This window comes from Dendrobates tinctorius, unplaced genomic scaffold (genome assembly GCF_039654945.1).
Source record: "Dendrobates tinctorius isolate UK_male_01 unplaced genomic scaffold, ASM3965494v1 ptg000129l, whole genome shotgun sequence".
NCBI lineage: Eukaryota > Metazoa > Chordata > Amphibia > Anura > Dendrobatidae > Dendrobates > Dendrobates tinctorius.
The window spans coordinates 42074718-42102026 of NW_027361797.1; the positions used below are offsets into that span (position 1 = coordinate 42074718).

Sequence of the window (27309 nt, forward strand, 5' to 3'; positions counted from 1 at the left end):
CGGCGATAGCTACCAGGTTGTGCCAATGAAGGGTGAGAGAGACCGGAGCTGGTCAATTACCCCGAGCAGAGATATTAGAGAGTATGTTAAGGCAGGGGTTCTGGTGCAAAGAAACCCCCCCCGGGACTGCAAGGATCTTCCCCCTGCGACACCACTTTGTATCCCATTAGGAAAAAAAAAAAAAAAGGACTCAAGGGTTTGCTGACACTTACAGAAAGGTTCATGACTTAAGGGCTATTAATGATGATACAGTGAGTGTGACCTCAATCGTCCCTAACACACACAATACTGTCACAGATCCCAGTAATGTCAGACTGTTTCACAGTCATTGATTTAGCGGGTGCATTCTTCTCTGTACCCCTGCACCCTGACTGTCAGTGTCTTTCTCCTTTACTCATAGAAGTGAACAATATTGTTGGACAGTCCTCCCACAAAGGGGGAAAGAAATCCCCTGCCATCTATTCAGCAGCAATGGCAGGGATCCTTGAGTAGTGGCAATCACCTCATCCACTGATTGTACTATTAGAGTACGTGGATGACCCTAAGGGTTACAAGGTCTCACGTGACAAATTACAGTATTACAAACAAAAGGTGACATTTGTTGGGACATTGTATTGCCGAAGGTACCAGACACCTGACAGGAAACAGGCAATTCACGATCTCCCTCTACCCAGGTCACATCAGCATCTATGCACCTTCCTAGGTTTAGTGACCTACAGTAGGCCTTGGATAAGGTCCGCTTCACAAATATTCCAACGACTTTATGACTGCTTGTCATCAGACCCGGGACCTCACACAAAATACAATTGATTGTGTCTGTGCGGTAGGAGCAGGTGCACTACTACTAGGAAAGGCATGTGAGATCACACTGACGTTTCTTTTGACAATCTATTCCCCACATGACATCCATGCCATACTCGTACAAGTTCAACCAAAACATGTCTATGGCCAGACAGCTCCGACTTGAGTGTGCTCTACTAATTCCTGAGTATGTCACCCTCAAAAGATGTAACGTTCTGAATCCAGCCACCCTCCTGCCTGTGGATTCAGAAAAGGGGGAATTGGTGACCGTATTAGTGAGTGAGGAAGGATACTGTGACATGACACATGAACATGTCTGCATAGAACTGATGAGTCAGGAGACAGTGGGGTTTGCACACGTTCATGAAAAACCTGTTCCTAATGTAGACTTTGAGTTTCTTTTTTGTAGATGGCCCCAGATACCACCAGGATGGACGATTCTACACTGGATATGCAGTAGTATCCTCACATGAGGTAATCCGAGCGGAACCACTCTCTCCTCACATGTCGGCGCAGGAGGCAGAGTTGAAGGCACTCACTGAGGCGTGTAGAGCCGCTGCAGGTAAAGTCGCTAATATTTTCACAGATTCGAAGCCCATTAAAAATGCAGAGCTGGTGAAACAATTGATGGAGGCATTGATGTTACCAGTCCAGGTTGGCATTGTCAAGGTAAAAGCACACACAAAGGTGACTCCGTTGAGGTAGAGGGCAATCGAAGGGCGAACGAGGCTGCTAAAATAGCACAAGGCGGCCTAGAGAGAGCAGTGGACGGTGGCGGGGAGTCAGCGTATTCCAGCCACATTGGGTCTAGATGTCCTGAAATCCCTCCGGCAAAAGGCTGCCCAAACAGAGAAGGTACACTGGGGGAGACTGGGAGCTGAGCTGAACTCAAACGGAGTATGGGAGAATAAGGATAAATTGTGCCCACCAAAGTCCCTGTTCCCAATCATGGCGCAAGCAGCTCATGGCCCCACTCACACCTCAAAAAGTCACATGTGTGCCATGGTAGATGCCTTCTGGATCGCTCCTGGTTTCAGTTACGCAGCGAAACTTGTACAATCATGCCTCATCTGTGCACAGCACAACCCAGGTAAAACAGTAAAAGTCCCTAAGAAAGCGACATCTAGGCCTCTCTACCCGTTTCAGAGACTGCAGATTGACGACATACAGTTACCAAGGTAGGAGTGTATGCAAATATCCTAGTATGTGTAGATCTCTTCTCTGGTTGGCCGGAAGCCTATCCGGTAAAATGTGCAAATGCTAAAATGACTACAGACAAACTGATGAAAGAACTGATCTGCAGGTATGGTGTCCCAGAAGCCACAGAAACAGATAGGGGTACACACTTCACGGGAGAAATAATGAGGGAAGTCATGCAGGCCCTGGGTGTACAGCAAACCTTTCATACACCATATATGCCACAAAGTAGTGGGAAAGTGGAAAGACTAAATGGGACACTTGAACTGAAAATTCAAAAGGCCATGGCAGACACAGGAAAGAGCTGGGTAGAGTGCTGGCCTCTTGCACTCTTTTCAGTTAGACACACTCCAAATAGAAAGACAGGCTTGTCTCCCTTTGAAGTCCTGTTTGGTAGTGCACCAAAGACTGGTCTGTACTTCCCACAGGTGCTACAAATACAACACGGTTGTATGTCCAGGCCTAGCAGGAAAGACTTAATGTGGTGCATAAACATGTGTTCTCATACATTCCAGATCCTAATGCCAGTGCAGATGTGCATCAGCTGAATCCAGGTGATTGGGTGGTTATACACAGACACGTGAGAAGGATCCGGGACCCACGATTTGACGGCCCCTTCCAAGTCCAGCTAACCACATCCACTTCAGTAAAACTTGAGGGAAAGTCCACCTGGATCCACGCCAGTCGCTGCAAGAAGGTCCTGTCAACAGCAGAATGACTGTTCTCATCACCTTGCTGGCAGTGACAGGGTTACTGCACTCTACAGAGACACAGGACAAACTCTTAAATGCTGATTGGGACAACAAACTTATTTGGCATCATGCTCTTCTTATAAAGGACATGGAAGGACAGAAACCGAAATACTGTTGGATCTGTACACACAGCCCTGTATCCGCGAGGACTATGCCGTTCTTAGCCTTACCTCTGGAGCCATGGGAGGTATTAACCCCACACTGCATACACAATGAGACTTGGACTCAATCTAGGTGTGCCCCGTGATATATCTGCCTCATTGGCTATAATCGAATGGTCCGCTAATCCCTGGTTTCAGTTTAATATAACGCGGCCTAAAGGTACAAATGTGGTGGCGGGAATATGATTCAAATGTCGGAAATATGGTCGCCAGGAGGAGGACTGAAATCCCTCACTCAGACCCTATTCCCAATGATGGACTGTGGTTCAGTCTTCAACACACTGGAGCAGACACCTGTGGTGAGGACAATAATTGCTTCCGCATATACACTCATGATCAAGCACAGGTTAATAAGACGATGTACCAGGATGGTATTGAAGGCTGTAGAGCATCTACGGGTAAAATAATAAGGAGAGAGAGGGGTAAATGTACATCTGGTATAAGGGGAAAGCCAATGAATAATACTTGGTGTGCCCATAAGCCTGCAGTAGGTCAGGACTTTTGAGTTTAAACCAATGAATACAGACCCCTGGTCACGTTTGTGTTCTCCCTGATGGAGTATTCTTGGTTTGCGGACATCGAGCCTACAGGTGGGAAGGCCAGACATAAGAGGGGTCTGCACTCTTGCTAAACTGACACCAGCCACTTTCATAGTTCCTCATAGGATAATAGACACTGCAGCAGTCCCAATTCACACCTCGTATAGAAGGGTTGCAGACAATAAGCCCCAGCCAAATGGCAGGCCGCATCTAGTAGAGATGGGGATAACAAAATATTCAGTAGTATGCTTATATACCCCTTCATAACACAACTGTGGGATAAATTAGTGGAAGCTACCGACTACCTGGACAATCAGATTTTCCAGATTCTTGAAGTTCTAAATGAGACTAATACAATACAGAGACAATTAATCGTAGTTACTAACCAGCATACTATAGTCCTAGATTACCTGACCGCAAAAGAAGGAGGAATGTGTCAGATAATTGGTCCCACCTGTTGTGACTATATTGACCCTCCTGGCAATCTCCAGATCAGGGCAGGTATAGACAAAATAGGTGAACTCAGAGACCAATGGTTAAAGCAGCACAGTGCAAACAGAGACTCCTGGTGAGGTAACACATTCTCTTTCCTAAATCCAGCAAATTGGGTTAATGGCTTAGCAGGATGGATTTTTTTTGGCATTATATAGACTTGTATGCAAATTTTGTTGTTTTGCTTATTATTTTATGTAGCCGTAAAAGCGCTAATATATGTATTACTTAAGATACTGAATAATGTATGTGTGGAAAAAAATCTAAGGCTGAACCTTCTGTAGTGTATCATAGACCCCAGGTAGCCATTGCTGATGGGGAAAGTGAGTGTCCACACTGAGGGTGGATGGGCGAAGCAGGTAGGAAGCCCCCTTATGGGTACTAGACCCACGAGACAGTAGCTCCTTTGTGGACATCAGCTGACCCTGTGGCAAAGGTTATACCATTTACAAAAGGGGGAAATTGATATAGAAGAGTTAATAGTTTGCTTTTATATCCCTTTAAATGCCTTTAAGACTTCAATTGCCTTTTGCCTAATATTGCTATGTATTATTCTTATTATTCTTATGTAGACTACTAGTCTCTGTCTTCAAGGAAACTATACTTGTTATCATATTTGTTCTCAACAACGTGTTCTGGGTATATTGTAAACAAGGTACGACCCTGAGGTGATGGTGGGGGCCAAATGAGCTCCAGAGTCACATATTGTTGTAAATGGTATAAAAACATGTCTTATATCTCATTACGTCAGATAAAGTGATTTAGCCACGACCAGTGTGTGTGTCACTTTGTCTCCAAGCGCTTGTGAACAGAAAGGGCGAAAAACCTCACGATTCGGACTCACTGGTGATCTGGACAGCTGACGCTTGGTCAGAACAAAAGCAGCTACGACACAGACAACATGACCAAATTGTTAACCCTATCGTGACCAAGGCAACCTGTAAGAAACATAAGGGTTTATGCTGCCATGAGTCCCCCTTTATTGTTATACTGGTTATGGGGGGGGCTAACATTATCAGCTCATAGTGTGGACTATAGCAACATGGAATAATGGTAGAGGATGTATCACATGACGGCCATTTTTAATTTCTTGATGCGTCTTCTATCGTTCAGCCGTGAATTATAATATTGATTATGGAAGAGATCTGCAATGTTCGGACATGGCCTTATGCTGCGGATGTCACCGCTAAGGTTCATTACAGAGTATGAAATGTTCTGCAGGCCAGCTACATTTCCACAATGTTACTGCAGATTATTCTCTCTAAGGCCACATGCACACGGTCAGTATTTGGTGAGTTTTTTACCTCAGTATTTGTAAGCCAAAACCAGGAATGGGTGATAAATACTGAAGTGCTGATGTGTTTCTATTAGGCCACGTTCACACGGTCAGTATTTGGTCAGTTTTTTACCTCAGTATTTGTAAGCCAAAACCAGGAATGGAACAATCAGGAAAAGCATAACAGAAACACATCACCACTTCTGTATTTATCACCCACTCCTGGTTTTGGCTTACAAATACTGAGGTAAAAAACTTGCCAAACACTCCATGTGTGCACGTGGCCTGAAAATCCACTCCGTTTTCATTTTGGCAATGTAAATCCACATGCACACATTGAATATTTGGTGAGGTGTTTTTTTTTTTTTCCATCAGATGAAACCTGAGTACACACGAGGAGAACGTACAAACTCCTTGTAGATGTTGTCCTTGGTGGGATTTGTACCCCAGACCTCAAGGAACAGTGATAACCACTGAGCCACCATACTGCTCTGTTTTTTTTCATTATTTTTTTCAAATATAGTTTTCTATGTTAAGAATTGCAATGTATCTGTAAAAATCGGATGGTATATGGGTGACCCGTATGGGATACAATGTTTTTTGCACACCCTTAGATTTGAAAGGGGAGTCTCACCTGAAACATAGAAGAAACTAGTGCAATTTTTTTTCACGTGGACATTTGGTCCGGCTAAAAAAATCTGTAATCTGAAAAACCTATTGTTCTAACTGCTGTCATTAGTCCGTGGCCACCGGCCCGGAGCGCTGCATATCTCCTGCTACCTGTGGCATCGCCAGCTCCATGTAGGCTTCATATTGTCATGCATGGCGTTGCTGTGGCTTTCTCTTTAGAAGCGGTGCAGAGGATGCAGCAGAGGAGGTGCACAGGGCTCTGGTATAGCAGACACCGACTTCTGATTGGTCACTGGTCCAGTGTCCTACTAATCTTTTTTTCTGTACTCTAGTGCATGACATATGTTGATTGCCTAGATTTTTGGAACTTCCAAAAGATTCATAAATCAAAAAAGGAAAGCGGGAAGCTATATGCCATAAAATTGCAAGATTTTATTGACACAATTTAAAAATATGATATTAAAATCTGGTCATACAGGGACAACAAATGCAAAAAAGCCACAATAAAGGATATGGAGCTCAAATATTATACCGCATGCGTAATGGACCCCAAGAAGTTGAATTGTTGGAAGGCCGAAAATAAATGAATATATCAATATGTATAAGGAGCCAGATAATAGCTTAGAGAAAACAAAAAAAAAATATCCAGGGCTAGTAGATCAACTTAATAAAAACTGGGAAAAATTACATGTACCACATACAAAGGAGAATCAAAGCAATTATCCTCATGCCCAAATTAATATAAAATGCCAATTGCTGCATGTGCTAATATCAATCTGTAAAAAGTCAATTTTCTAGTGGTAATATCCAAAAATGCTGAATCAAATATGTGCACAAATCAGTATCATATAACAGACAATGCAGATAAATGAAAGGAGGGACTAGAGCGAGAGAGGGTAGACGTAAGCGGTACAGGGCTGCCACTAGGAATTTTGGGCCTCCATACTGGCAAAATTTTGGGGGCGCCTTAAGACTTCGCCCAGGCTCCACCCCAAAAACTGTCCACAGTCCCACCACTCTCTCTTGGAAAAACTCTACTTCTCACCAATCACACATTAAAAGTTCCCATCACCAGATCACACATATAGCCAGCAGCTTTTGTTTTGGCAACAAGATTTTTTTTAAGCCGCCACCACAACACGGTAGACACTTTTGGCCGAGATCTACTCTACTGTAACCTATTAAATATTTGTTAAAATATGCAATACAATTTAGGTATATTTTTATCTATTTTTCAATTTTTAAAATGACCAATAATATCACATACAAGGAATAAATACCGCCACACCATGTCCAGACCACATATTACCACCACAGTGACCGAATAATATAACATACAAGGAACAAATGCCGCCACAACATGACCAGACCACATATTACCACCACAAAGTGACCAAATAATTGCACATACAAGGGACGAATACCGCAACACCATGTCCAGACCACATATTACCAACACATAGTGGCTGAATACTACAATACTGATCAGTAATAAATAAAACACAATACTATCACCATAAGTGCCATTATACACAGGAGATCTGTACTTAGTATGCAGTGTCTGTGTACAGGTAATACAGTGATCAATGACATTATACACAGGAGCTCTGTATATAATGTATAGGTAATACAGTGATCACTGGTGACATTATACACAGGACCTCTGTATATAGTATACAGTGTATAGGGTCAGTTATCTAGAGCTCTACTTGCAGAACACATTACTTTTTTTTACCCAAGTTCTACATTACACCACATGAAGAAAAAAGGCAACATAGTATCACTCTGCACAGTAACAGGACCGTCCCCATTTAAAACAGAATACTCAAAAATTAAAATACATCACTGCAATAATAATATACCTTAATTAGCCCCTATGGTAATAATATTCCCCATCCTGACCGCTGTGTGTCTCATTCCTGGCTTCAGCCATATGTTCTCCCATCCCGCCCTCATGAGTATCCATTCTGCCTCGAATGATCTCCCCATCCTGACCCATCTGTCTCCAACCTCCAATGCTGCCCCATGATCCTGCACCATATTTCCATCCTGCCCCATGATTCTGCACCATCTGTCTCCATCCCACACCATGTCTCCATCCTGCCCCGTGTCTCCAATCCTGCCCCATATCTCCAATCCTGCCCCATGATCCTGTCCCATCTGTCTCCATCCCGCACCTTGTCTCCAATCCTGCGCCCAGTGTCTGCAATCATGCCCCCTGTGTCTCAAATCCTGCCCCAAGTGTCTCCAATCCTGCCCCCAGTGTCTCCAATCCTGCCCTCAGTGTCTCCAATCCTGCCCCCAGTGTCTCCAATCATGCCCCCATGTCTTTCATCCTGCCCACTCTGTCTCCAATCATGCTCCCTGTGTCTCCATTCTGCCCCCTGTGTATCCAATAATGCCCCCTGTGCCTCCACTCATACCCCTTGTGTCTCCAATCATGCACACAGTGTCTCCAATCATGCCACTTGTGTCTCCAATCATGCCCCCTGTATCTCCAATCCTGCCCGTTTCCATCCTGCCATGTCTCGATCCTGCCCCCAGTGTCTCTAATCCTGTCCCCAATCCTGCCCCGTCTCCATCCTGCCCCGTCTCCATCCTACCCCATCTCCATCCTGCCGGGCCCGGCTTGCCACTTTCAATACAAAATTATAAAAACACCTTTCTTCCTACCTTGCTGCGCGAGCGATCTGTACACCAACGTGAAAGCGCGCAGTCGCCGGCGACTAAAAATGACGTCAGACGCCGACGATGTGCACACTGATGTCAGCTGCCAGCCTCCGATTGGCTGGCAGCTTTAACTATTGCCGTGCGGGCCCTCATGGCAATAGAGTAACTGAACCTGCATCCTGGACGCAGGTTCAGTTACTTGATTGGCAGAATCCTGCTGCTGGGGATGGGGCAGTCGGGCCCGATGGGTAGAGGTCACGGGGCCCGATGCGGGCCCCCTCTGCTGATCGGGTCCCATACGCCAGTCAGGGCAGTAATGCCCTGATGGCAGCCCTGAAGCAGTACATAGGTACTTTACCTTTAAGTGGCGGCAGCACCCCGACGTGCATTGTCTTTTATATGATACTGTCAGTTTTTTGTTATTTGTATATTAGCTCATTCCTGGCTTCAGCCATATGTTCTCCCATCCTGCCCTCATGAGTATCCATTCTGCCCCATATGATTTCCCCATCCTGTCCCATCTGTCTCCATCGTATCCATCCTGCCCCATGATCCTGCACGATCTGTCTCCATCCTGCAGGATCTGTCTCCATCCTGCAGGATCTGTCTCTAACCTGCACCATCTGTCTCCATCCTGCCCCATGATCCTGCCCCATCTGTCTCCATCCTGCCTCATCTGTCTCCAGTCATGCCCCATCTGTCTCCAATCCTGCCTCATCTGTTGTGAATGGGCACCGAGGAGGATAGCAGGCCCAAGCTAAGCTACAGAAAACCAGAGAGGTTGGTAACTAAGCGGATGCAGACCCCTGATCCTGTCCACACAACTAGCAGTAGCCATGGAGTGTGCCTACGATGATCCTAGATGCCTCGGCACAGCCGAAGAGCTAACTAAGCCTAAAGCAAGAAAGGGGCAATCAAAACTGCCCCGGAGCAGACCCCAAAGGAATAGATAGCCCCCAAACATATATTGTCGGTGAGACAAGATGAAAACACAAACACAGACAGAAAAAGACTGAGTAAACGATGGGGCCCCCACTGACTAGATAGGACAGGAAAGGAAAGACACTGTCTGCGATCACGCAAAAAACCCTGCAAAAAGTCCCACACGTCTGATGCACAAAAAACACTGAAGTCGCACGACTTCGCCCCCACTATATCAGCACTCTGGTATATTCTGAAAGCAAAGCAAAAAGAGACCAATATAACAGGGGACAAAACAAACACATGCAGTAACATATGGGCAGTAATTCAGCACAGCCCCAGCCGTAGCTGGTTGACCCACACAAAGCAGAGATAAACAAAACCAGATCAAATGCAAACAGAATAACAAATGATCCACTTAGCTGAACATGCAGGGAAAGAGCAGGAGACATCAGACCTCAGAGGGCACAGGAAGAAAATCACCAGCAGGGATAGAGGGAGTCAGCTGTCTTAAATCCCAATCAGAAACCCCAGATCTCCAATCATCTTCCTCATTATCAGGTGCCAAGCCTCTGTTAATCAGATCAGCTCCACTACCTCCAGTAACTACCAGAGGGAGTCCAGAAAGAGAACTCGCAACCCCTCTGTCAACCTGACCAGCTCCACTATCTTCAGTATTCACCAGAGGGAAGCCAGAGAGAGAATTCACAACACTCATCTGTCTCCAATCTTGCCCCATCTGTCTCCAATCCTGCCCCATCTGTTTCCAATCGTGCTCCATCTGTCTCCAATCCTGTCCAATCTGTCTCCAACCCTGCCCCCTGAGTCTCCAATCCTGCTCCCATGACTTTCCCATATCTTTCATCCTTCCCCCACGTCTCCAATCCTGCACCATGATCCTGCACCATTTGTCTTCATCCTGCCCCATTATCCTGCACCACCTGTCTCCATCCTGACCTATGATCCTGCCCCATCTGTCTCCATCCCATACCATGTCTCCATCCTTCCCCCTGTGTCTCCAATCCTGCCCCCATTTATTTAATCCTGCCCCATGTCTCCAATCCTGCCCCGTGTCTCCAATCCTGCCCCATCTGTCTCCATCCTGCCCCATTTGTCTCCATCCTGCACCATGTCTCCATCCTGCCCCGTGTCTCCAATCCTGCCCCCAGTGTCTCTAATCCTGCCCCCAGTGTCTCTAATCCTTCCCCCAGTGTCTCCAATCCTGCCCTGTGTCTGCAATCCTGCCCACATGTCTTTTATGCTGTCCCATGTCTCGATTCTGCCCCGTGTCTCCGATCATGCCCCCAGTGTCTCCAATCATGCCCCTTGTGTCTGCAATCCTGCCCCTGTGCCTTTCATCCTGCCCCCATGTCTCCAATCCTGCTCCCGTGTCTCCAGTCCTGCCCCAGTGTCTCCAATCATGCCCCCAGTGTCTTTAATCATGCACCTTGTGTCTGCAATCCTGCCCCCGTGTCTTTCATCCTGCCCCCATGTCTTTCATCCTGCCCCATGTCTTTCATCCTGCCCCAGTGTCTACAATCATGCCCCCAGTGTCTCCAATCATGCCTCTTGTGTCTGCAATCCTGCCCCCTGTGTCTCTAATCAAGCCCCCTGTGTCTCTAATCATGCCCCCAGTGTCTCCAATCATGCCCCCCAGTGTCTCCAATCCTGCCCCCATGTCTCCAATCATGCCCCCAGTGTCTCCAATCCTGACATGTCTCCATCCTGCCCCATCTCCATCCTGCTGGCATGCCGCTTTAAATACTAACTAAAAAAAAACACCTTTCTCCTTACCTTGCCGCTCTCCAGTGGCGAGCGATCCTTACCCCAACCTGAAAGCGTGCACTCGCCGGTGACTGACAATGACATCAGATGCCGGCGACGTGCGCGCTGACATCAGCTGCCAGCCTCCGATTGGCTGGTGGCTTTAACTAATGAGGTCGGGGTTCACATGGCAATAGAGTAACTGAACCTGCATCCTGATCGCAGGTTCAGTTACTTGATCGGCAGAATCCTGCCGCTGGGGGTGGGGCAATGGTACCTGATGGGTAGAGGTGACAGGGCCCGATGCTGGCCCCCTCTGCTGATCGGGTCCCATACGCCAGTCATGGTCATTTTTAAATATTGAAAAATAAATAAAAATATACCTAAATTGTATTGCATATTTTAACAGTTATTTAATAAGTTCCAGTAGAGTAGAGCTCGGCCAAAAGTGTCTACAGTGTTGTGGTGGCGGCTTAAAAAATCTTTTGGCCAAAACTAAAGCTGCTGGCTATATGTGTGATCTGGTAATGGGAACTTTTAATGTGTGTGTGCTGTTTCAGTTTATTCTGATAGATTTTCAGCCATACATGGACATTTATGTAATCGTATATACTTAGTTTATCATCTATTGTATTTGTTATACTTTGCTGCCATCTACTGGCCATTGCTGTATTACACTGTAATATTTTGTTATGGTACTTTCCCATAATATCTCTCGGCCTATAGCTCCTCCTATCTTTTACGTGCTGTTTCCTGCTTTTGTACTCTGGCCATCTTGTAACACACAGGCGCTGGAGAAAGGATTCTCTTGTTACCTCCAACCTGGAGCTCCTATCATCTCTAATCGGGTGCTTCTATAACAGCTCTAACCTACAGTCCTCCCTCCTACCTCATCTCCATTTCTTCATCTTCCTTGACATTTCATTTCATCAAGTTACTGTAATAAAGCCTGTTGAATTCATCACTGCATCATCCTTCCGGACCACCATGTGCTGCTGATAGGGATTGGGAGCACAGGCTGGTGAGTAACGCTATCCGCCATTGTTTATATAGAGATTCGTGATCACATCCCTCAGATACATCTCATCCACGAATATCGGTGGCAGAATAGTGTGATTGGTGAGAAGTGGAGTTTTTCCAAAAGAGAGCGGTGGGACTGTGGACAGTTTGAGGGGTGGAGGCGGGGCTAGGGTGGAGCCTGTGCGAAGTCTCAAGGGGGCCACCAAAATTTTGCCAGTATGGGGCCCTGAAATTCCTAGTGGCAGCCCTGTCTCAGGATAGAGGGCGCGATGACATCACCAGGGTCCATCTGGCCTATCGGGACACTAATGAAATGGGCGCCAGAGAGGAGGAAGAAAAAAAAACTTTAGGGATGCGGGCCATTTAAAACTGAAGGGGGCAGAGGTGCGTGCACTCAGTCCTGTGCATGCAGTCCCGACCCACGACCATGACCAGGGCCGGCGGCACCACCTGGCAAACCCAGATAAACGATGGGGGCCCTGGGTAAATGGGGGTGGTACACACGGTATGGAGTCCATCAGTCGGTTGAGCCCGGTGCCAGCACTGAAACGGGCCCTCCTCTACTTCTCACCTCTCTTCAACGCTTCGTTCCCGGCAGCTGCAGTGTATTCAGTTCTGCTCCCTCTGACTCTGCGATGTCTCAGGGCAGAGGGCGCAATGACGTAATCACTGCACTCTCAGTCTCTCTGTCCTGAGCATTGCAGAGCCAGGAGAGACACTGACTGAGTGTCGGGAGAGACGCTGAGTATACTGGACTTGTGGCAGTAACGGGAGAGGTGAGCACTTGATTTTTTTTCTTATGTATGCAGCATTACATGGAGCCCATAATGTGCTGTTTGGAGGAGCATTACATGGAATACTATATGGAGGAGCATGGGGCCCATATTACTGTATGGAGGAGCATGGGGCCCATAATACTGTATGGAGGAGCATTACATGGGGCCCATGATGTGCTGTACGAAGAATTACATGGAGCCCGTGAAGTGCTGTATGGAGGAGCATTATATGTGGCCAATGATGTCTCTTACATAGTGCATTCTTGTTAATTTTGTTATTCACAATGCCCTCTTTTATTACATAGTTTGGCGAACGCTGTAAATAATAAAAACAGGCCATAAAAAAATCATAGTGACTCACATAAAAGTGAATTAAAAGTGATGCAAAAGTCATATGTAAAATAAAATGGTATAAATTAAAACACCAAACCGTCCTGCCAAAAGCAAGCCATCATAGGGCTCATTCGGCAAAAAAAGTGAAAAAGTAACAGCTTTCAGAATATGATAATGCATACACAAATTCATTTAGCTAAAATTTTATTTTTGGTGTGTTAAAACAGCAAATCATGAAAAAAAAATATAAACCTGATATAGCTGCAATTGTACAGACCCTACTAACAAATTGGTCATATCTCTTACCGCACGGTGAACAGTGCAAAAAAAATCACTGAATTGCTGGGTTTTGTTCAATCTCTGTCTGAAAAATCTGAATAAAAGCGATCAAAAATATTATGTACCCCAAAATGGTCCCAGGGAAATCTTCAAATCGTCCTACAAAAAATAAGCCCTCCTACATCTCTGTTTGACAAAAAAATAAAAAAGTTACAGCTCTCAGAACATGGCGACAAAAAACTACTTTTTATAAGAAAAGCATTTTTACTGTGTGATAGCAGCAAAACCTAAAAACAGCAAGATATGATTGTGGTATCGTTGTAGTCACACAAACCCAAGGAATAAATCCTCTTTATCACATACTACACAACCATAAAAATAAGAACCATTCTTGTACTGCTGTCTTTTTGTTCGTTCTACCTCTCAAATATCAGAATAAGGCTCACATTTATCTTGCACTCTCCGCTGAGCGCTTATGTCGGGGTTTCCATGTAAATTCCCCAAACCATGATTCAGACAAAACCCCGACAGAACCACTCACGTATGAGGCAGATGGCGTAACTTTGGACTGGTCTGTTTTCCAGACGTGTCCCATCATTTTAACACATAAGTGTGGGGGCAACCACAGATCTGTGCACGCCTAAAAAGATGAAAACCATCAGAGCAGATACCAAATGAAGTACAAAGTGTCTCCATCTGCCTCATGGTGGGGGGTTCTGTTGGTTGTTTCGACTGAATCACATTTTTGTGCGATGTGGAGACACAGCTTTGTATCTTAATTAACCAGACGACTATTTTTAGCTAACCAGAAAGAATAGACTGTTGTCTATATGTTGACTTTTGAATGTATGTATTTTTTTCTGGTTGATCAAGAAAACAGACTTTTGCTTATGTAAGCCTTTAATATTGACTTGTTGACATTTGTTAAAGCATGTTGTGCTCTTATCCTTGATGACTAGAGATGTTTACTGATATGCTAATTATACATTGTCTAGGCCAGAGAGTTTGTTGAATTTTAAAACAGAGGAGGACAATCTTTGCAAACAGATTACATAATCACTTGGTTGTCACCATTCTTCTCCTTATCTGTGATGCTGGATTGAAGGACACTTATTAAACATAAAAAGAGATTATATGCATCTATGAGAGAGAGAGAGAGAGAGAGAGAGAGAGAGAGAGAGACAGAGATTCAGGGAAGACAGCCAAACATCCAATGACTCTACAGGACTGCAGCAAAGACATCATGGGTCCATCACTAGGGACACAGATTTAATATTCTACAGGATGCCAGCTCAGGGGACTTTAGCCCCAGTAGGACGAATACAGATCGCGAACCCATGGATACGTTTGGAGAAAACCAAAATTGGGACCTTCTGGTCACCTGGCTTCATGGTGATGTTTGGAGAAGCCAGGTTGTAACCCTCAGGTCAACTGGCTTTGTACCTTAATGGACTGTCATTTTCCTAAGCTTGTCGTTACCTTTTCTCTGTGTGCATGCCACAGGTGGGGGAATTGACCCTGGAAGACAAAGCCAGTTTGTGACCCTCTGATCAACTGGCTTTGTACCTGAATGGACTGTCATCTTCCTACTCTTGTCGTTACCCCCTCTCTGCGTGGTAAAGGTGGATTAGATGACACTGGAAGCTCTGAAGTAACAACTGACATTATCCAGGATAGTCAGCAGAAGGGGGAGACTCTGTAATGTGCATCATCTTGGGGTATTTTGCTGGGACCGTTCTACTTGTTATCTACCTGTTTTGTGGTTCAATAAAGCATTGCCACACTGTTTTTCCCTCACCCTGTGTGGTCTGAGTAGAGTTATGCCCACGTGAAAAGGAGAGAGGGCATTTGGCAGGACGATCCCTGGTCCATGCGGTTTTGGCTAGCGGACAGGGGTGACTGCCCATCCCGTGTGTCTCCACACCCAACATAAGTGCTCAGTGTAGAATGCAAGAATGTGATCCAGCCTTATTTTGGAAGCGATCGAAAAATTTTATGTACCTCAATATGTTGCCAATAAAAACCCTAATTTATCCCGCACAAAACGTGCCCCCACTCAGGTCCGTCATCTGTCACTGGAACTATAGGGGGCTCCCACGTTAATGCTAAAACAAAGACTCTGGAAAATCCAGTGAATTCTGCGCTCCCAAATCCAAATGTCTCCCTCCGTCTGAGCCCCACTGTGCCTAAACCACAGTAAGTGACCACATGTTTGGCATTATTGTAGTGGAGAGAAGGCAATGAATATTACAAAATAGTCATTGTAGCTGTAGATTAATTGATTGAGATGTGTAGTTTCTACAGTGAGGTCACTTTTGGGGTTTTTATGCTTCTCTGGCACATTCGGGGCTTCGCAAATGTCACCCGTAAACTATTTTAGCAAAATCAGTGCTCCAAATGCCAAATAACGCTCCTTCTTTCTCAGCCATGATGTCTGACCAAACAGTAATTTCTGATATATGGGGCATCACTGCATTCATGAGAAATTGCGCAATAAATTATAGTGTCTAGTTTCACCTATTAGCCTGTGTGTACCTGACAAATTTGCAGCAAATACAAAAATTACATTTTACCACTAAAATGTCATATTTCCACATCTCAGTGTTAAACAGTACTGTGAGGCACCTATGGGTTCAAAATACTCACTATACCCCTAGACAAATTCCTTGAGGGGTCTAGATTCCAAAATGGGGCCATTTATGGGGTATTTCTGCTGTTTTCATCTGTCAGGGGCTCTTAAAATGTGACATGGCATTCACAATCTATCAAAAGCAAATAGCATTTTTTCCTTTCCTAGTCCTGCCATGTGCCCAAGCAGAAGTTTTTGACCACATATGAGGAAGGAATGATTGCATTCGGAACAAATTGTGCAACAAATTATGGGGTCCATTTTCTCCCATTGTGAAAATAACATATTTGGGGGCTAAAACAATTTTGTGAAAATGAAACTTTTCAATATGATGACCTAATTTTATCAAATTCTGTACACTACCTTTGGGTTCAAAATGCTCACTATACCTCTGGATTAAATCCTTGAGGGGCTGTAGTTCCAAAATGGCGTCACTTATGGGGAATTTTCACTGTTTAGGTACATAAGGGGCTCTCCAAATGCAATATGAAGCCCACAGACCATTCCATCAAAGTCTGCGTTCCAAAAGAAGCTCTTTCCTTTTCAAGTCCCGCTGTGCACCCAAATAGTAGTATTCCCCCACACATAGGGTATCGGCATACTCAGGGAAATTGCACAACACATTTTTGGGTCCATTTTCTCCTCTTAACCTTGTGAAAATAAATAATTTTGGGCTAAAAGTACATTTTTGTGGGTAGAATGTGATTTTATATTTTCACAGCTCTGTTATAAATTTCTGCAAAGCACCTGGCGGTTCAAGGTGCTCATGACACATCTCGATAAGTCCCTTGAAGGGTCTAGTTTAAAAAATGGGGTCACTTTTGTTTTTTTCACTGTTTAGGCACACTAGGGACACTCCAAACACGACATGGTATCCGCTCTCTATTCCAGCCATCTTTGCGTTCAAAAAGTCAAATGGTGTTCCTTCCCTTCCGAGCCCTATGTGTACCCAAATAGTAGTATTCACCCACATATTGGGTATCGGCGTACTCAGTAGAAATTGTGCAACACATTTTAGGTCCATTTTCTCATGTTACCCTTATGAAAATAAAAAAATTGGGACTAAAATATATTTTTTAAAATGTGTTTTTTTTATTTTCATAGATCTACGTTATAAACTTCTGTGAAGCTCCTGGGGGTTCAAGGTGTTTAACACACATCTAGATAAGTTCCATAAGTTCCACTGTTTAGGCACATCAGGGACTTTCCAAACGTGTCTCAATTCCAGCCAATTTTGTGTTGAAAAAGTCAAAGGGTGCTCCTTCCCTTTCGAGCTCTGCTATGCGCCGAAACAGTGGTGCCCCCCACAGGTATTAGCATACTCAGGACAAATTGCACAATAACTTTTGCAGTCCAACTTCTCCTGTAACCCTTGGTAAAATAAAAAAAATTGCACACTTGAAGTAATTTTTTTGTGAAAAAAAGTTAAATGTTCATTTTTTGTTAAACATTCAAAAAATTCCTTTGAAGCACCTGAGGGGTTAATTAACTTCTTGAATGTGGTTTTGAGTACCATCAGGGGTGTAGTTTTTAGAATGGTGTCACTTTTGGGTATTTTCTATCATATAGACCCCTCAAAGTGACTTCAAATGTGATGTGGTCCCTAAAAAAAAAAAAATGGCGTTGTGAAAATGAGAAATCGCTGGTCAACTTTTAACCCTTATAATTTCCTAACAAAAAAAATTTTGATTCCAAAATTGTGCTGATGTAAAGTAAACATGTGGGAAATGTTACTTATTAAGTTTTTTGTGTGCCATATCTCTGTGATTTAAGGGCATAAAAATTCAAAGTTGGAGAATTGCGAAATTTTCAAAATTTTTGCCAAATCTCCGTTTTTTCACAAATAAACGCAAGTTATATGAATGAAGTTTTACCACTAACATGAAGTACAATATGTCATGAGAAAACAATGGGCAGAATCACCGGGATCCATGGAAGTGTTCCAGAATTATTACCTCATAAATGGACAGTGGTCAGAATTGTAAAAATTGGCCCGGTCATTAACGTGCAAACCACCCTTGGGGGTAATGGGGTTAATTATTTAAAAATCATACAATGTGATTTTCTGGTTTTTATTTTTAGAATCCATCTCTCACAGCTGAAGTGTACTTATGATAATTACAGACCTCTCCATTCTTTGTAGGTGGGAAAACTTTAAAAATCGGCAGTGTATCAAATACTGATGTTCCCCACTGTATGTCAAAATGTCTCAGAATCAGTGGGATCCATTGAAACATTTCAAAGTTATTACCTCTAAGGGCTCATACTCACATGCGAGAAACTTGGACGAGTCTCGCACGTCAATACCCGACTCTGCCGCTGGCACTCGGATCGATGTAGCAGCTGAACGCTCCAATCCGAGAGTCGGCGGCAGTGCCAGGTATTGACGTGCGAGACTCGTCCAAGTTTCTCTCATGTGAGTATGAGCCCTAAAAGTGTTCAAAATGAAGATTTGAGGGCACCCAAGAATATATGAGGGGATCTGCAACTACAGTACACACAATGACAATTAGAATATAGAAAAAAGAGGAAGCAGTGTGTATGGAAGTCACGATCACCCTTAAAGAAAAACTATCCAAACAAGTAATGAACCATGTAATTAATTTTATTATTACAAAAACACACTAATGAGACAAACAAGAAGTAAAAACAGTTAAAAAAGGCCCTACAAAAGGCCCATATGAGACCAGTAGAGGTCCGTGTAAGGACCCACAAATAACCTCTTACATCACGCTGCCAGACATAGGTAATATAAAAATACACAAGTGACAGATCCTGGATTAAATACAGAAAAAATGTCTCAATATCAATACATGTTAGATGAGCACATGTTGTTAGGGCAGAGTTATTTGCTGTAAAATTGATCAAATGGTATTTTTTGGTCCACCAGATATAGCATTTAATATATAAGTGCATTTATCTATAGGTGCACATATCCATCTTGTCTTAAATTTCTTTTGGAGGCGTTTTTTCATTCATCTGTGTATATGGTGTGGACGACTTGTCATGGGCTGTATCGTGTGCTATTATGTCATGTTTTTACCCTTTAATTTGGAATTTATATGCTTGATTATTTATGATTGTTGATAAATACCCTGTATCTAACATGTATTCATGTCTCACGTGGGCCTTTTGTAACTGTTTTTACTTCTTGCTTCTCCTAGTAGGGTGTTTTTGTAATAATAAAATTAATTACATGGTTCATTACTTGTTTGGATAGTTTTTCTATATGGGTGATCCTGACACACTGCTTCCTCTTTTTTTCTGAGCCTTAAAAGTGACATTGGTCAGAATTGAAAAAAAAAATTGTTCTGGTCAGGAAGATGAAAACAGGCATGTGGGTGAAAGGGTTAAAATAGCATCCCTTTAGAGGAATCCTCAATATATTAGCCCCTCAAAGTCACTTCGAAACGGAATAGGTCCCAAAAAAAAAAAAAAAAAAAAGAGTTCTGCACATTGTCCTAAAATAATGAAAAATTACTAAACGTCCTTCAAACATAATAAAAGGATGTTTGAAAAATTACTGATATAGAAGACATAAGGTAAATGTTTTGGTAAGTATTTTTATGTAGTATAACTATACAGTTTACAGGTATAAACATTCAAAGCTGGAATATTGCATATTTTTACTTATTACATTTATTATCAAAATAAAGCACAACATAAAGAAAAAAATATTTTCAGAATAACTGGGATGAGACATTCTATCATTATTACCAAAAAAAAGTGACATTTCAGATTTAAAAAATTAGGCTTGGTCACTGAAGGATTACAATGCTTTTTTCCCAATGTGAGTTCTCTGATGTCTAACAAGATGAGACGTAAATAAAAAAAAATTCCCATATTCAGGACATAAAGAAAGGCTTCTCTCCTGTGTGAATCCTCTCATGTGTAACAAAAGTTGATTTTAGGAAGGGGTTACATTTGCGAGTGCAATGCGAGAAACTCGTGCGAGTCTCTCACATCAATACCCGGGACTGATGCGAGTTTCTCGCATTGCACATGTAAGTGTGACTCCGGCCTTAGAGTAAAATATTTCCCACATTCTGAACATGAAAATGGCTTCTCTCCTGTGTGAATTCTCTAATGTATAACAAGAGTTGATTTGTCTGTAAAACATTTTTTACATTCTCAACATGAAAATGGCTTCTCTCCTGTGTGAATTCTCTCATGTTTAACAAGAGTTGATTTCAGACTAAAACATTTCCCACACTCTGAACATGAAAATGGTCTCGCTTTTGTGTGAACTCTTTCATGTCTAATAAGATGTGATTTATCTGAAAAACATTTCCCACATTCCGAACATGAAAATGGCTTCTCTCCTGTGTGAATTTTTTCATGTATAAGAAGAGTTGATTTTTGAGTAAAACATTTCCCACAATCTGAACATGAAAATGGCTTCTCTCCTGTGTGAATTCTCTCCTGTGTAACAAGGGTTGATTTGTCTTTAAAACATTTTCCACATTCTGAACATGAAAATGGCTTCTCTCCTGTGTGAATTCTCTCATGTGTAACTAGATTTGATTTGTCTGTAAAATATTTTCCACATTCTGAACATGAAAATGGCTTCTGATCTGTGTGACTTCTCTCATGTGTAACAAGAGTTGATTTATCTTTAAAACATTTTCCACATTCTGAACATGAAAATGGCTTCTCTCCTGTGTGAATTCTCTCATGCATAACAAGATTTGATTTGTCTGTAAAACATTTCCCACATTCCGAACATGAAAATGGCTTCTCTCCTGTGTGATTTCTCTCATGTGTAACAAGAGTTGATTTTTCTTTAAAACATTTTCCACATTCTGAACATGAAAATGGCTTCTCTCCTGTGTGAATTCTCTCATGTTTAATAAGAGTTGATTTTAGAGTAAAACATTTCTCACAATCTGAGCATGAAAATGGTTTCTCTCCTGTGTGAATTCTCTCATGTGTAACAAGATGTGATTTATCTGTAAAACATTTCCCACATTCCGAACATGAAAATGGCTTCACTCCTGTGTGAATGCTCACATGTGTAACAAGAGTTGATTTTGCAGAAAAACTTTTCCCACATTCTGAACATGAAAATGGCTTCTTCCTTGCGGGAGCTTTTTATTTTCCACACTTCTGTGACTTTTATTTTGTTTAATAGTCTGTGATGAATTAGGACATTGTACTTTAAAAGGATTCATGTCTGAGATGTTGGTATGTTCTTCATATGGGTCTTGTGCAATACTTTTTGGATTTTGGAGCTGCTGGTATGACCATCTGCCAAGAATATAACTGATGTGATTTTTTAGTCAAATAACCTTAATACTTATATTTATATAAAAACATTAAGAAAAGTAAAAATAAAAAAGTTACATAGAAATTGCAAAGTGTGTAGCAAAGTTCTATTAACTGACTGAAGTGTAATTTACATAATGTGATGATTTCACAAAGAATCAGTTGTACTAATGTTCATTCTCAATCATTGGCCAGTGCAAACATCAAATAATAAAAATGTCATGGGTCGCATATTTTATATGAGAATAAAAATGATCTTTGTTGACAGCGCATCATCCTCTGTGTAAATTCAGGATTTTCTGCAATAATAAAAGCCATGAGATAAGGAAACAAATCATTCCTCCATCAAAATGAAAGCTAGTAATCCTCAATCACTTTCCTGTACACCATCAATCACTGCTTATTGATGAAATTATATTCTTCATGCAGACGCTTGATTTTATTCTTCAGAAGTAGTGGGCTGTAGCAGTTACCTCTCTCTGTTGGAGCCACATGCACCACCTCAATGGCTTTAAGCGAGAAGCTGAAAGGAACAAATTTCAATTTCTCCTGGAAGCCATGTGAGGGATAGCCAGGGCCATCATCATGGCTGAGAATAATGGAGTAGTTGTGCCCTGGCCTCCCATCACGTGCAAACAGTGTCAATTACTCATTATACCTGTGACTCCAGGTTCAGCACCATCAAGGTCTCTTCTCTGTTGCAGGAGATGCAATGGACTGTGTCTCAATTCATGTGAAATCGATTACAGAGCAACTTTCAACTGAATTTTACTGACTTCAGGACACGTTTCACCCCGGACATGAGTGCATCAGCCCACGAAGCAATACTCCACATGTGAGCGACCTGCCCGTCTCTACTGCTGTGACAATGAAGCTCCGGCGTCTTCACTCACTGTTACTGCTATTCCTGCTGTAGTCTTCCTAACTGACCCTGGATGGTGGGGCTTACTCTTAAACATTGCAGGGTCACTACACTGTCCCCAGGGCTATAGCCTTTCTGGACATTATGGGCTTCCCGGCCTTAACTGACTACAATAATTAAGTATCCCTAGCTTACCCACAGTGACTACTCCTAAGTTTAACTGTTAACTATCTACAGTGCCATTTCCTACACTACGTAGTCATTTACCTTGATGACATCTTGATTTACTCTGAGGACAGTCAGTCACACTTGCATCATCTGCGTACGGTGCTTATGAGACTCCAGGAGAACCATTTGTATGCTAAGCTGGAGAAGTGCTCATTTTTTATGCAAGAACTGTCTTTTCTGGGTGTAATTGTATCCGGGGATGGATTCCGCATGGATCCAGGGAAGGTTCAGGCCATTACAGATTGGGTGCAGCCTCATGACCTGAAGGGGTTGCAGCAATTTCTGGGCTTCGCTAATTATTATAGGAAGTTCATTAAAGGGTTCTCGCAGGTGGTAAAACCCTTGACGGACCTCACTCTTAAAGGGGCAGATGTAAAAAATTGGTCCGTGGCCACAAAAAATTCCTTCCTGGCATTAAAGAAGTGTTTTACTACAGCCCCTGTGTTGGTACAACCCGATTCGTCAAGACCTTTTATCGTCGAGGTCGACGCTTCGGAGGTGGGGGTGGGGGCAGTATTGTCACAGGGCCCCTCTACCCTGACTAACCTCAAACCCTGTGCCTTTTTCTCTAAGAAGTTCTCTTCAGCCAAGAGAAACTGATGTCGGTAACAGGGAATTGTTAACAGTTAAGTTGGCCTTCGAAGAATGGAGGCATTTTTTGGAGGGGGCCGCTCATCCCATTACAGTCATCACTGATCATAAAAACCTGGCCTATATCGAGTCTGCTAAGAGATTGACCCCCAGACAGGCTCGGTGGGTACTTTTTTTTTCTCGATTTCATTTTACCATAACGTTCCGACCAGGGTCTAAAAATGTAAAGGCTGATGCCTTATCCCAAAGTTTTGATTCTGTGTCCCCTCCAGAACCTCCTTCCTCCATTCTTCAACCGGGAGTGGTTGTAGCCGAAATCTCCTCTGAGTTACAGAGAGAGATTCTGGAAGCACAAGCTCCCAGGAATAAACCCCCAAGTAAATTGTACCCGAACAATTCCGTCCCACACTCCTTCAAGAATTTAATGACTCTGTGTTAAGTGCACACCCTGGTGTTGCAGCTACCCGGGGGGCAATAGCTAGGGGTTTTTGGTGACCCTCTATGGGTACTGATATAAAAAGGTTTGTGAATACTTGTGGGGTGTGTGCGCGCTCTAAAAGCTCTCAGGTCCGTCTGGCCGGGGATTTGGTGCCTTTTCCAATTCCGGATAAACCATGGACACACCTGTCCATGGACTTTATCATTAACCTTCCACCTTCCAAGGGCAACTCAGTGGTATGGGTAGTGGTTGATAGATTTTCTAAGCAAGCCCACTTTGTGCCATTACCTGCATTACCATCCGCTGAAACCTTGGCCCGCTTGTTTATACAGCACATTGTTCGACCGCATGGAGTGCCTGTGAACGTGGTGTTTGACAGGGGTGTGCAATTTGTGGCCAGGTTTTGGAGAGCATTTTGTATGAAGTTGGGGGTCACGTTGTCATTCTCCTCTGCCTATCACCCGGAATCCAACGGACAAACGGAACGCACCAACCAGTCATTGGAGCAGATTCTGAGATGCCTGGCCTCCTCCAGACAGGAAGACTGGTGTGAGATATTACCCATGGCAGAATTTGCATTCAACTATCGGATTAATCAGTCTACCGGAAAGTCTCCCTTTCTGGTCAATTATGGGTTTGTTCCGCAGTTTGGGGAATTTTCTCGTATGGATTCGGATTGCCCTGGTGCCGAGGGGATAGTACAACAATTAAAAACCCTCTGGAAGGAGGTACAGGGGAACATCTCCAAAGCCCAGAAGAAGTTCAAACATTTTGCAGACAGTAAGAGGGGGGTGGTTCCTGCGTTGACAGTGGGGGAAAAAGTCTGGTTGTCCACCCGTAACATCAAACTTAAAATACCCTCTATGAAGTTGGACCCAAAATTTATTGGCCCATACAAGATTGTAGAGGTGATCAACCTGGTGGCATACAGATTACAGTTGCCCACTTCCTTCAAAATCTCTAACGTCTTCCACAGGTCCCTATTAAAACCTGTGGGGACAGTTAGAGAAGATCCCTCATCTGTGGCTCCACCAGTGTTGGTAGAGGGTCAACTGGAGTATGAGGTAGGGCGCATCGTTGATTCAAGGTGGGTGCGCCGGAGACTTCAGTACCTTATCCATTGGAAGGGATATTCCGTTGAGGATCGGTCGTGGGTTCTGGCCAGTTCGGTCCACGCTGATCGACTGGTGCGGGCTTTTCATGCCAGGTACCCTGAGAAACCTGGGGGTCCAGTGGCCCCCCATTAAGAGGGGGGTACTGTCATGGTTAGGACATGGTTAATGTCCTGTTCTCACAGAGTTAACTTTTGCCGGCCTCTCTTTGGATCTGGGAGGGGTATTTATACTCACTCCAAACTAGCATTCTCTGTCAGTTATACTGCTGTTTTGGTGTGTCTGACCCCTGGTGTGCGTGTGCTCTGCATTGTTTGTTGTGCTTCCTGTGTACGACCCGGCTTGTTCCTTCACTCTGTACTCCGTCTCTCGTTTTTGTATTATTGTCTTTTCTGGTTCTGATCGTTACTCTGTTACAGTTTACCCCTATTGTACTATCTAATGCCCATTCTGGTTTTCTGATCTATTGCTACATCCTGACTATCCATTCTGTCTAATCCTTTGGTACTGTATTGCTATCTCGTGCTTTGACCTCAGCTTGATCTGGTTTCTGTCTCTGTCTATGCCCCTTGGTAATATTGTCCTGTTGTTACCTTTCTAGGAGTTTCCCTGCAGCTCCTAGCTCTGTGGAGCTTAGGCCACGCCCCAAGCAGTCACGTGCTTCAGGTCCAGGAGCATGCATTGTCTCCACTGCTGCCCGCTCCGCAGGTATCTTTGTGCACAGTCTTTGTACTCAGGACATGCGCACTGGCTCAGTGAGCAAGTGCAGTGCGGTGTTCCTGACACCAAGTATATGTAGACACCCTCAGCCTCCGGTCCTGCTCCTGGGGAAGTTCAGGAAAGCGATGAGTACAGAATTCATCCAACACTCCCCTTTGCCATCTGGGTCAGGTCCTTTCTTCTTCTTGCCACCATTTTAGCTCCATACGGCCTACACCCTACAGTGTCGAGTGCACGAGTGCTGTATCGCTGCTGGTCCAGGATCACACAATGGCGCCGCACAGCTGCACTCAGATTTCTTCTGGACCCTACTCGTTTCCAGGTGGGGACATTTCCGACAACTCCACCCATTTGCTTGAATTCTGTAGGGGAGTGCGAGACCTGATTCTTTTTATTCGCACTCACCATGGGCAGACCGGGGGATGTAAACAGACAGGTTCTGGCGCCATCTCCACATTGGAACACCCATGAAGGGTGTAGTCCAAGTAGTCATCTTCTTTGGTGCCATTTCCCGCCCTCTTCATGGCCGCCATCTTTGTCAAATAAACGGTGTCAGACAAATCCGATAACACAGTCACATCTAAATCATCAGCATCTTCTTTCGCGGATTCTCCACATTGCAAGGTAGCGGCATCCTGCAGACCATGCCAAATATGATGGATGGCCAGGGACATAGTCATGGTCGAGGATAACGGAGTAGTAACGCCCTGGCCTCACATCACATGCAAACAGCATCCATTACTCATCATACCTGTGACTCCAGGTTCAGCATCATCAGGGTCTCTTTTCTGTGTCAGGAGACATTCTCTAATCATTTTCACATGAATTGAGATGAAGTCCATTGCAACTTTCAACTGAAAAACCTTAATGACTTCAGGACACACCACATCCAATTTTGTTACAGCATTAACATCACGTTTCAAGCAGTACATGTCTTCCTCTTTCCATGTACTCTTCCCTTTGTCACCAAGTACATTCCCATGTTGGACCGTATCATACAGCTCCTAAGCCTCCTCTCTGTTCAGCTTTACCTCAGTTGGGAGTTCCCTCATCTGTTTTGCCCTAGACATGAGGGCATCAGCCCATGAAGCAATACTCCACATGGTGAGCGACCTGCCCATCTCTACTGCTGTGAGCACAAAGAAGCTCCGGCTTCTTCACTCAGAGACACAGGGCAGAATGGAGATGCGGGGCATGATTAGAGATACGGGGCAGAATGGAGATGCGGGGCATGATTAGAGACACGGGGGCATGATTGGAGATACTGGGGGCAGGATGGAGACAGATGGGGCAGGGTTGGAGACAGATGGGGCAGGGTTGGAGACAGATGGGGCAGGGTTGGAGACAGATGGGGCAGGGTTGGAGACAGATGGGGCAGGGTTGGAGACAGATGGGGCAGGGTTGGAGACAGATGGGGCAGGGTTGGAGACAGATGGGGCAGGATCATGGGGCAGGATGGATACGATGGAGACAGATTGGGCAGGATGGGTAGATCATATGGGGCAGAATGGATACTCATGAGCGCAGGATGAGAGAACATATGGCTGAAGCCAGGAATGAGACAGACGGGGGCCAGGATGGGGGATATTATTACCATAGGGGCTAATTAAGGGATATTATTACTGCAGTGATGTATTTATTTTATTTTTTGAGTATACTGTTTAGATTGGGGGCGGTCCTGTTACTGTGTAGAGTGATACTATGTCGCCATTTTTTCTTCATGTGACATAATGTAGAAGTTGGGAAAAAAATAAGTAATGTGTTCTGCAAGTGGAGCTCTAGATAACTGTGTTATTTCCTGCAGAGACGAGCCCTGGCTGGAAGATGTGATGGCGATCTGTGCTGGATGAAA

At 43.9% G+C, this 27309-nt stretch overlaps 1 pseudogene; it reads right to left on the bottom strand.

The window, feature by feature from the left end:
• The window catches only part of LOC141047860 (uncharacterized), a 96943-nt pseudogene extending 70554 nt beyond the window's left edge, over positions 1-26389 (bottom strand).
• Positions 26390-27309: the final 920 nt, after the last annotated feature.